This window comes from Thalassophryne amazonica, chromosome 2, assembly GCF_902500255.1.
Source record: "Thalassophryne amazonica chromosome 2, fThaAma1.1, whole genome shotgun sequence".
Taxonomy (NCBI): domain Eukaryota; kingdom Metazoa; phylum Chordata; class Actinopteri; order Batrachoidiformes; family Batrachoididae; genus Thalassophryne; species Thalassophryne amazonica.
The window spans coordinates 146,857,886-146,869,040 of NC_047104.1; positions in this window are offsets into that span (position 1 = coordinate 146,857,886).

Consider the following 11,155-nt stretch of genomic DNA (forward strand, 5'->3'; position numbering starts at 1 on the left):
TCCTGGTGACCGAACAGACCAGGCCCGAGAACAGCACCTCCCTCCGGGGTCCTCATCAGGAAGCAGACGGCGTAACGCTCCCAAGGTCCACCGCAGACAGGAGGACAGGGCACCGCGGCTGGAAGGCCGGCTGGCAGCAACAAAAAACCCCAAAAAATCCCATATACAACCCAATAAACAAGAAAAAACACAAAACCCACCCAAACCCTCCCCAGGGGACCGTCCCATCCAACCCCGGGAAGAAAAGAAAAACACCCAAATCCAAAAACCCAACATAGCCACAACAACACAATACCAACATAAATTCACAAAGAAAAATAACAAACAACCCCCCCAGAACGACTTGCAGAGCCCAACACCCCCCAGAAGACCTTTACCACCAGTTCCAGGAGTAACAGCCAAAGCCGGAATCCCACAGAGGTCCCCAGGTATTCATGGAGCAACAGCGCCCCCCAGAGGACCGTACCATCAACCCCAGGAGGCACCCTCCCCACAACCCAGGAACCCCAGACCCGGCCACACTTGGCTAGTCGGCCCCACAAGCCAATTCCCCCCCAGAGGACCGTCCCATCAACCCTGGATGTGGAACCTGGAAGGAAACATAAGAAACACAAAATCCAACCCCCGGTGGACTTCATTAAACCACCCCAGGGGCAAATAAAACAACCGGCAGACCCCGTTACCTCCCCCAGCACCCCGAAAGACCCCAGATCACTCCCAGAGCCTATCGTCGGCTCAATTATGGCGAACGGCACAAAACTACCAAGCTGGGGAAGGAAACAGGAAAAACTAACCCAGTCCCATCCCCTAAGCGCAGCGGAAAACCGGAAAGACGTCCGGTGCCCCAAACCAACCATACCAACAGCCCATCGGGAGGGGTGGAACTACCGAAATGGCGAACGGCACAGATCGGCCCACCACTCCGACTGAGGTACGTTCCCGCTGCACCACACCCCGGTAACACCAATGACGAATGGTCAAAGGCCCACCGGGGCTGGAGTGGAACCGGGAATCAACCAAACCCAAAAAACGCCCCTGACAACCCCCCCTAGGTGCAGAGGTTTTCTGAGAAACGCTCTGCGTAACCAACCTGCACCACCCCACAACCCAAAAGACAAACGGTCTTAGAGCATGTGAGGTTGGGGTTAGGGAAACAGGGAAATAAAAACAACAAAACAAAACGACCCAATCCTCAAACAAAAATTACCTAAACTTCAAATAATGATTACCTGAGTCCGGCCGAGCTCCGAACTGCCAGTCATTCACTCCACCAGAACCGCCTCTAAATCCCCAAACAATTTATAACCCCTTACAAGAAAACAAAAACAGCCCTAATAACTGAACAACCAAAGATCTGCCCCTTTTTTTTTTTTTTTTTTTTTTTGTGTCCATTATAATGCCTGTCCCAGAACACCTGGAGATACGTCATCACTATCTTTCTTGGCGCTTATGTGACCGGGGCAATATGGCGGCTTCAGCTCGTCCGAGCTGCATGGGCTCATCCGCAAGAGGAGCCAGAGGTCCCGTCAGAGGAGTCTCAGTGGGGCGAAGAAGAGGCAGCCCAGATCTGTGTCGGGGAAAGCCACGAGACGAAAAGACCCGCTCTGATGTCCGCCCTCTCTCGCGTCCACGCTCCTTTATCCAATCATCTAGATGAATAACCAAAGATATTAGTTCATCTAAATCTTTTGGTCTTTTAATGAATCGTTCAAACCATCCACAAACACTCCTCTTAAAGCTGCGGCATCCCAACCGGACTGAGTAGACAAAATTCGGAAATCCACGGAATAATCCGCCGCACTCCGCCTCCCCTTGGGTGACGGAGTTATCTGCACCGGTATCGATAGTGCTGCAGCTGGAGCAGCAGGAAGCAGAACGGCTTGCGCTGCAAGCTCCGTAATGCGAGCATCTGTTTGTTTAATTTGATTTGCGAGAGGCCGTAATTGCTCCCATATCATTCTTGAACTTTTTCAGCAAAAGGAACCGCTTCTGCCGCTGGGTCCATTTTGGAATGGCTGGGAACTACTGTTATGTGCAGACGCGGGTTGAGGAGCGGACCTGCGTCTGACTGAACCCAGCGCTAAATAACCAGAAAGCGGCTCCAAAAACAAAACAATTTTATTTTTCTCCTGTGCAATAATAAATGTGCGTTTGTCTGGTGAGGTGAAGGATGGCGCGCTCTCTAGCGCCCAAATGCATCAAAGCTCGGCGCTTCTGGACCCAGACTCACCGCCGAACACCCCCCAGGTGGATACGACAAACTGACTCTGAAGGATGGAAAAGGTGAGGTAAGTCAACAGCTACAACAAATATCCTTCAAAGGCACACACTATCAGCAACACATTCAGGTCTGAATTTAAGCTTTATGTAAATGAGCAGCTTCTCACAACAGGTGGAGGATCATCAATCCGTACACCACGGCAGTGAGAAGCGAGCTGCACAATTCTCATCAATATTCAAATATACTGCGTAACAAAATACCAAATTACTATTAACGATCATTCAGACGATAATCACCTCTGATGTGTGCTGACAGCATGTGTCCCTCACCCGTCCTCCTTCACAGGCACGATGTGTCAAACCCAGGCGCGGTCCTCAGCGTCTCACAAACGAACGTCACAAGGTCGAGTTCCCGGCAATTCTGCTCGAATTACTCATGGCTTAAATGCAGAACGCCATCTCATTATCTGCTTCAGCTGAAAGTCCTCAAGTCTGCATGTGAGCATCATCCACAGGTGCTGCAAATCATGCTGATGAGGGTGAAGGACTCTTCTGCCAGCACCTTCTCCACAGACAAAAATCAGTTTGCATACCACCTGGAGAGCAAAGAAAAGAAAAACAACACCAAAATGTCCAGCCAAACCCCCCAACACACAACAGAAGTCACTGTCAAGTCATTCTCAAGTCATCAATGTGCAAGTCCCATGTCAAGTCTGAAGTCAGCTTGGAAACAATTGGTGGTCATTATGACTTGAGACTGACTTGATGGTGACTTTGTCCCACCTCTGGGATGGAGGTCTCAATTTTATGCCTGTTTGTCTATCTTCCAGTTCTCAGTCAGAAAAAAAGGAAGAATGCAGAAACCAGAAACCAGAAAAGTTGACAAAAAAAGTGACAACACCACACACACACAACAAAATTTTATTCAAGTGCCTGAAATAAATACATACTCCTGACATTTCATCACATTTAATTTAGCTTATGAAAAGTCACTTCTCACATCTAACAATTCAGCCACATGGGGTGTGCAACCAGTACATTCTGAGTGCCGGTCCCAAGCCTGGATAAATGAGGAGGGTTGCGTCAGGAAGGGCATCCAGCGTAAAACAAGCCAACCCAACTATGCAGACTCAGAATCGAATTTCCATACCGGATCGGTCGCGGCCCGGGTTAACAACGCCCGCCTCCGGTGCTATTGCTCAACAGGGTGCCGGTGGAAATTGGGCTACTGCTGGGCAAAGACGACGAAGAAGAGGAGGAAAACGCTGCCACGAACAGCGGGAGAAGAAGAAAACTAGAAGGGTGGAAATGAGAGTGGGGACTTTGAATGTTGGTAGTATGACTGGTAAAGGGAGAGAGCTGGCTGATATGATGGAGAGGAGAAAGGTAGACATATTGTGTGTGCAAGAGACCAAGTGGAAGGGAAGTAAGAGCAGGAGCATCGGCGGTGGGTACAAGTTGTTGTACCATGGTGAGGACAGGAAGAGAAATGGTGTTGGGGTCATTTTAAAGGAAGAGTATGTTAAAAGTGTGTTGGAGGTTAAGCGAGTGTCTGACAGGGTGATGAGTGTGAAGTTGGAAACTGAATGGGTGATGATGAATATCATCAGTGCATATGCCCCACAGGTAGGTTGTGAGATGAAGGAGAAAGAAGATTTCTGGAGTGTGTTAGATGAGGTGGTGGAGAGTGTGCCCAAGCATGAAAGAGTGGTGATAGGAGCAGACTTCAATGGGCATGTTGGTGAAGGGAACAGAGGTGATGAGGAAGTAATGGGTAGATATGGTATCAAGGATAGGAATGGGGAAGGACAGATGGTAGTTGATTTTGCAAAAAGGATGGAAATGGCTGTGGTGAATATCTACTTTAAGAAAAGGGAGGAGCACAGGGTAACATATAAGAGTGGAGGAAGGTGCACACAGGTAGACTACATTCTTTATAGGAGATGCAAGCTAAAAGAAATCACAGACTGTAAGGCGGTAGCAGGAGAGAGTGTCACTAGACAGCATAGGATGGTTGTTTGTAGGATGACTTTAGAGGTAAAGAAGAAGAAGAGAGTGAGAGCTCAACAAAGGATCAGATGGTGGAAGCTGAAGGAGGAAGACTGTTGTGTGAAATTTAGCGAGCAGGTGAGAGAAGCAGTAGTTGGAGGGGAAGCAATTTTGGACAACTCGAAAAGTACTGCAGATGTGGTGAGGGAGACAGCTAGGGCAGTACTGGGTATGACATCTGGACAGTGGAAGGAAGACAAGGAGACTTGGTGGTGGAATGAAGAGGTCCAGGAATGCATAAGGAGAAAGAGGTTGGCGAAAAAGTTTTGGGATAGTCGGAGAGATGAAGAAAGTAGACAGGAGTACAAGAAGATGTGGCATAAGGCGAGAAGAGACATGGCAAAAGCAAAGGAAAAGGCATATTGTGTGCTGTACAAGAAGTTGAATAGTAAGGAAGGAGAAAAGGACTTGTACCGATTGGCCAGACAAAGGGACAGAGCTGGAAAGGATGTGCAGCAGGTTAGGGTGGTAAAAGATGCACATGGTAATGTGCTGACAAGTGAGGAGTGTGTGCTGAGAAGGTGGAGGGAATATTTAGAAGAGTTGATGAATAAAGAAAATGAGCAAGAGAAAAGGCTGGATGATGTGGTGAGAGTAAATCAGGAAGTAAAAGAGATTAGCAAGGAAGAAGTGAGGGCTGCTATGAAGAGGATGAAGAGTGGAAAGGCAGTTGGTCCAGATGACATTCCAATGGAGGCATGGAAATGTCTAGGAGAGATGGCAGTAGAGTTTCTAATCAGATTGTTTAATAAAATCTTGGAAAGTGAGAGGATACCTGAGGAGTGGAGACGAAGTGTGCTGGTTCCTATTTTCAAGAACAAGGGTGATGTGCAGAGCTGCAGTAACTACAGAGGCATAAAGCTGATCAGCCACAGCATGAAGTTATGGGAAAGAGTAGTAGAAGCTAGGCTTAGAAAACAGGTGAAGATCTGTGAGCAGCAATATGGTTTCATGCCGAGAAAGAGCACTACAGATGCAATGTTTGCTCTGAGAATACTGTTGGAAAAGTACAGAGAAGGACAGAAAGAGTTACATTGTGTGTTTGTGGACTTAGAAAAAGCTTATGATAGGGTGCCAAGAGAAGAGTTGTGGCATTGTATGAGGAAGTCTGGAGTGGCAGAGAAGTATGTTAGGGTAGTGCAGGACATGTACAAGAAGAGTGTGACAGCGGTGAGATGTGCAGTCGGAATGACAGACTCATTCAAGGTGGAGGTGGGATTACACCAAGGATCAGCTCTGAGTCCTTTCTTGTTTGCAGTGGTGATGGACAGGTTGACAGATGAGATCAGACAGGAGTCCCCATGGACTATGATGTTTGCAGATGACATTGTGATCTGTAGTGAGAGTAGAGAGCAAGTTGAGTCTAGTCTGGAGAAGTGGAGATATGCTTTGGAGAGAAGGGGAATGAAAGTCAGTAGAAGCAAGACTGAGTACATGTGTGTGAATGAGAGGGAGCCCAGTGGAATAGTGCAGTTACAAGGAGTAGAAGTGGCGAAAGTAGATGAGTTTAAATATTTGGGGTCAACTGTTCAAAGTAATGGAGAGTGTGGTAGAGAGGTGAAGAAGAGAGTGCAGGCAGGGTAGAGTGGGTGGAGAAAGGTGGCAGGAGTGATTTGTGACCGAAGAATGTCAGCAAGAGTGAAGGGGAAAGTTTACAAAACAGTAGTGAGACCAGCTATGTTGTATGGTTTAGAGACAGTGGCACTAAAAAAAAGACAGGAGGCAGAGCTGGAGGTGGCAGAGCTGAAGATATTGATATTCTCTTTGGGAGTGACAAGAATGGACAAGATTAGGAATGAACATATCAGAGTGACAGCTCAGGTGGGACGGTTTGGAGACAAAGTCAGAGAGGCGAGATTGAGATGGTTTGTACATGTGCAGAGGAGGGACCCAGGGTATATAGGGAGAAGGATGTTGAGGATGGAGCCACCAGGCAGGAGGAGAAGAGGGAGACCAAAGAGGAGGTTCATGGATGTGCTGAGAGAGGACATGCAGGTGGTTGGTGTGACAGAGGAAGATACAGAGGACAGGGTGAGATGGAAACGATTGATCTGCTGTGGCGACCCCTAACGGGAACAGCCGAAAGACAAAGAAGAAGAAGAAAAGTCACTTCTAACAGGACTTTGACCTTGAAAACATTTTCCAGGGTACAAATTAGTGGAATTGGAAACTAGCGTTGGCAGAGGATTGCACTCTACGAGTGTGCTGCTCAAGTTTGAAACTACTGGTGTGGACAGATTGACAGCTGTCCACAAAGATTAGTTGTATAACTGATCAGTGATTAAAAGAAAACAAAGAGCCCTATCTTCCTCTCGGTGCAAAGTGGCACACAACAAAATGCAGGCATTACTGCTAATTTCCACCTTACAGAGCCAGTCACCACATTGCCTTATTTACAAGTCCCTTTATCCTCATTTGCGCACGTATGGATGTGTTGGCTTAAAGTGAGCTGGTCTGCAGCAAGCATACACTCTGCATACATGGATGCACAATAGTACATTAGAGGTCCATGAAACTGAATTAAAATAAATAAATTAATTAAAAAATCCTGGTCCCAAAAGACTGGCTGTGGCTGGTGCTGTGTGGGGATCATATGGGGATTTAGAGTTTGTCCGGACTTTAAACATGGTTTGAAAGGAAATTGATAGTACATCACCAGGATGCACAGCAACCTGTGGTTTGATACAACTATAAGACACGCTAATCACACACGCCCAACTTTAACTGAAAAAAAACAGTCACTTCATGTGCATCACGGCAAACAGGTACAACAGTATGTAGAACAGAATGCACAACAGTGCATTTCCACTTAGAATCAGACTGAACTGTTTTTAACTTACCTTAAAAGGTACTGCAGGCAAAGGGTATGGGGGTTGTTCATCCAGCATTGTGCATGTGAAGTCTATCTTAAAGTCCCACTTTAACAGCTGTATGTTACATGCATGGCTTGTGCACAGGGTCAGTGAACAATTTGACATAGCAGTGGATGCTACAGGTATTAATCCCACTATCATAGCAGTCACTGCACTTCCAGTATTATATTTATTTTGCTGGCTGATTTTGTGCAAGTGGCCTATGTGATGACGTGTTCTTGCCAGAAAACCTCTCACTGATGAGAGCATTCTTTGCTGCAAGCACGTGGTGCACTTGTGTCTTAAAGATGATGACAAGTGCCACTTTTATTAGTTGTTTATGAGCAGTGTTAGCACCGTTTCCTCATGGTAAGAAGGTCATGGGATTGATTCCCACCTGTGGCCTTGCATGTTCTCCCTGGGTTTGCGTGGGTTCCCTCCGGGTGCTCCGGCTTCCTCCTACATCTAAAGACATTGCAGGTTTGGTGAATTGGAAACATTGTAATTGTCCAGGTCTCTCTTGTAAAAGAGATCTTGCTCTCAATGGGACTTGAGATACTATTGCACTTTCACACCAACCTTATTTGATTCTGATTTTTCAGTTTAGTCTGCACGGTGTGAAAGCCACAGAAGAGAAGAAGGTTTTTGTTTGGACCAAACTCAAACAAGAACTTTTTGTGGCTGATTCAGTATTCCGGGCCAACTATCTGAAGTTCTTGCAAAGTAGGCTTGTGTCAATCATCTTGTTCTAAACAGAAATTGTGTGGCTTAATGGATTGTGTGTGGTCTTCTCCTCTTCTGTCAGCAACACCACAATTTTTATATAATAACTTGGAACCGGTTTTGCATCTTGTATGTAAAGATGTTGCAGGTGGTTGCAATGCCATACTACTAATTACAAAGACAACAAAGTTAAATTAATCAGTGCATGTTCTCCTCTATGCACTTTAATAGCACAGTGACGTCAGACCTACATCCGCTTTTACTCACAAATTACAGGGAACCACAACCTATGTGGGTGAGGATGACAGGATATGCATTTTCTATGTAAACATCTATGTGCTCACTTAATTGTTATGTGAATGCAAACTAAAAAAAACCTCTGTGGAGCTTGGTGACAAAAATAACTGCACATTTTTGTTGGCGTGATACCACAACACAACATTTGTGTGCTGATGCTGAATGTACATTTGGAATATTATGACTGAAAATAAATGACAGTATCAGTTTGTCATATTAAAAATTCATGCCATCTTGTCAAAAAAGACATTTGGTATGTACACTCTCATCTGAATGTGGTACCATATACAAAAATTGGTAGATGAGCGATATAGAGTTAGCCTCTCCAGCTGTTTAACATGATCAATAAAAACCAGAGTGAACAATCAAAATCAATAAAAGCTGGCATCTTGAACATCAGATTAAAAAGGATAAACTGAATAAAACCTGTTTAAATTTTGGGGCACCTGATCTATCCAAAAAGTAATTTTGACTCACAGTGCCAACATATCTATTCACAAATGTAATGACAGGTTTTGATGATGTGTACGTGATGTGTTTCTATGGAAGTAAAATGCTTCTGTCATTAAGGCATCACAAACTGCATTCACAGAGACAGGACAAATGCACTCTTTGACAATCTCACACTATCAGAAGAAGTTTGTCCACGTAAGACCTAGTCCCTTGGTATGCCAGTGATTGGAGTGACTAGACCACCCGTAGGCATCTTCACCTACCATGGTATGGCCGCTTCTGGAGCACTGCCATTGAAATGCAGAACTTTCCAAGTTCCCTCTATATTGGGGGAAGATGGTCTTCCTTGCTAAGGGTCCAGTACAATGTTGCCCTGTGACATTGTACTGGCAGAGCTTGACGGCCACTGACTTACTATAGGATATAGTTCAACTCACCAGAGGGTGAGCACATTGGTAATGCATTAGGTGGAGCACTAGCATAGCCTGGTGGAGGTGATCACTGATTTAATATTTGAGACATAACGTGACGTAGCCTGTATAAACCCGATGTCTGCAATTCCGTTACTCGCTACTGGTGCACTGTCAAAATATGTTGTACATATTCCTTCAATTTTATTCATTTTTCTACCTATTTCTTCATGCACAAGAGATCCAGAGGAAGTGGTGCCTCCAGTCAAACCTCCGATTTTGGCCATTGGAGGCAAATTGAGCAGTAACGGCATAATAGCAAAAAGGTGACATATTGGGTAGTGGTAGCGGAGCACAGCTCTTGGCAGCATTTTAGCGCACATCTAGGATTTTAAGAATATTGAAAATATTTCTGGGACCATGACAAACTTCAATGTTGCCCAACTGTCGTTAACTTAGCTCCTGCACAGTCTGGCGGACCTTGACACAGGTTAATGCTAATCAAATTTCCACTCCCCATCGGCAAATGCCGGCCTAATCGTCAGAGAGTGAATGGGCCTTATGTGAAAGAATGTTCTAGGTGCACACCTATGTCAGCTGTTTCACAGCTCGTGGCCTCTATCTGTCCTAATTGGTTGTGTTGATTGTTCTTCCAACACATGGTCACAAACAGTTAAACCAGGCTGCAGGACCATGACAGCTGCCGCTTTAGGATTGGACCTGGGAATTGTCAGGTAGTGGATGTTGAGGACTTCAGGAACTGGAAAAGACCAAGGGAATGCTCATGTATCACATGGCTGTTGCAGACAGATGACTACTTTCAGGAAGTGAGGATGGATCAGTTGGCAAACCAGGAGCCAGAGCCATTCTGTCGTGGACGATGATAATCAGAACTACAGAAGAATATTTAGACAAACACAGATTTGGTTTCAAGTGAAACACTTTTCCAAATGGTTATTTTAAGAAACCAACATGCCAGCTCCTTCAGTTAACTTTTGTGATGCTGCTAAATGTGTCAAGTCCAACTGTAAAATGTTGTGCATTCATTGATTTAATTTATAAGGACAAAAAAGGAAAACAAACAAACAAAAACATTATGGCATTTAGAAAAAACTATGGCCATATTTGGTACTTTCTTGGTTTTAGGGTGAACTATTGGCTTTCCTCATTGGTTCCCAGTTGTAACCACATTAGTTCTGTGAGGTAATCGAGTTCACCTCGGCCACCACTGACTGATTCCAGGTAGTTGAATACACTTTGTACTGTCCCTTTCAGTACTGGACTAATAAAGTACAGTATCATCACCTCAAATGCAGGAAAGAGTATCATCTGGTATTTTTCTCTTTAAACTGAATTGATTTCATGAAACCTGTAATTCATTTACTCCATGACCACTTTTTCCAAATGGTCACTTTAATCAGCTCACAGCACTCGTTTCCTCTTGTGGAGTAGCTCTTGTCATCCGATTGCTCATTCGTTAATGCGTTCCTTCATCTAAAGTCATCTTGATTTTCTCCCACCCTGAATGCTCAGATAATGTGCGAATGCACCTTTTTTTTTTTTTTTTCTGTACTCATGTGGCTTATTTTGGGCAGGCCTCGTCATATCTTTTCTGAGGAAGGCTGTGTTCTCTCTCTGAGTGCCTTGTCCAGCTGTTGGCCACGAAAGCTAAAACAACAAACCTGTGGTTAGGTACAGAGAGCTCTTCATGTGGATCTGAAGAGGCCCCGAGGACACCGGTATGATGAAGAGCAGCCGTGGATGCAAATGCTTCAAGGACTAGTCAAGGAAGCACTTGTCAGAGGGCAAAGCCAGCAACCAAAATCACCTTTAAAAGCAACTTTGTGTGGTAATTTTACAGCATACAGTGTGTCAGTGTATGTGCATTTTACAAAAAAGCAGAAAATTGTTGCATTGAAGCATTCACTTTATAAAGCCCTTTTTATATTCAAGTTGGAATCTTAAAATACTGCATAGACACCGAGGGTGAATCACTGTAATAAATAAATAAAAAATAATATGAAGGTCACTTGAAAAGTTTTGCCTCCAATGTGATTATTTCGACAATAATAATCGCAGTGAACATGGTTGAGAATAATCCATTACTTATTGACTTTTGACTTCAAATGGTTTTCACCTGCAATTTCAGGC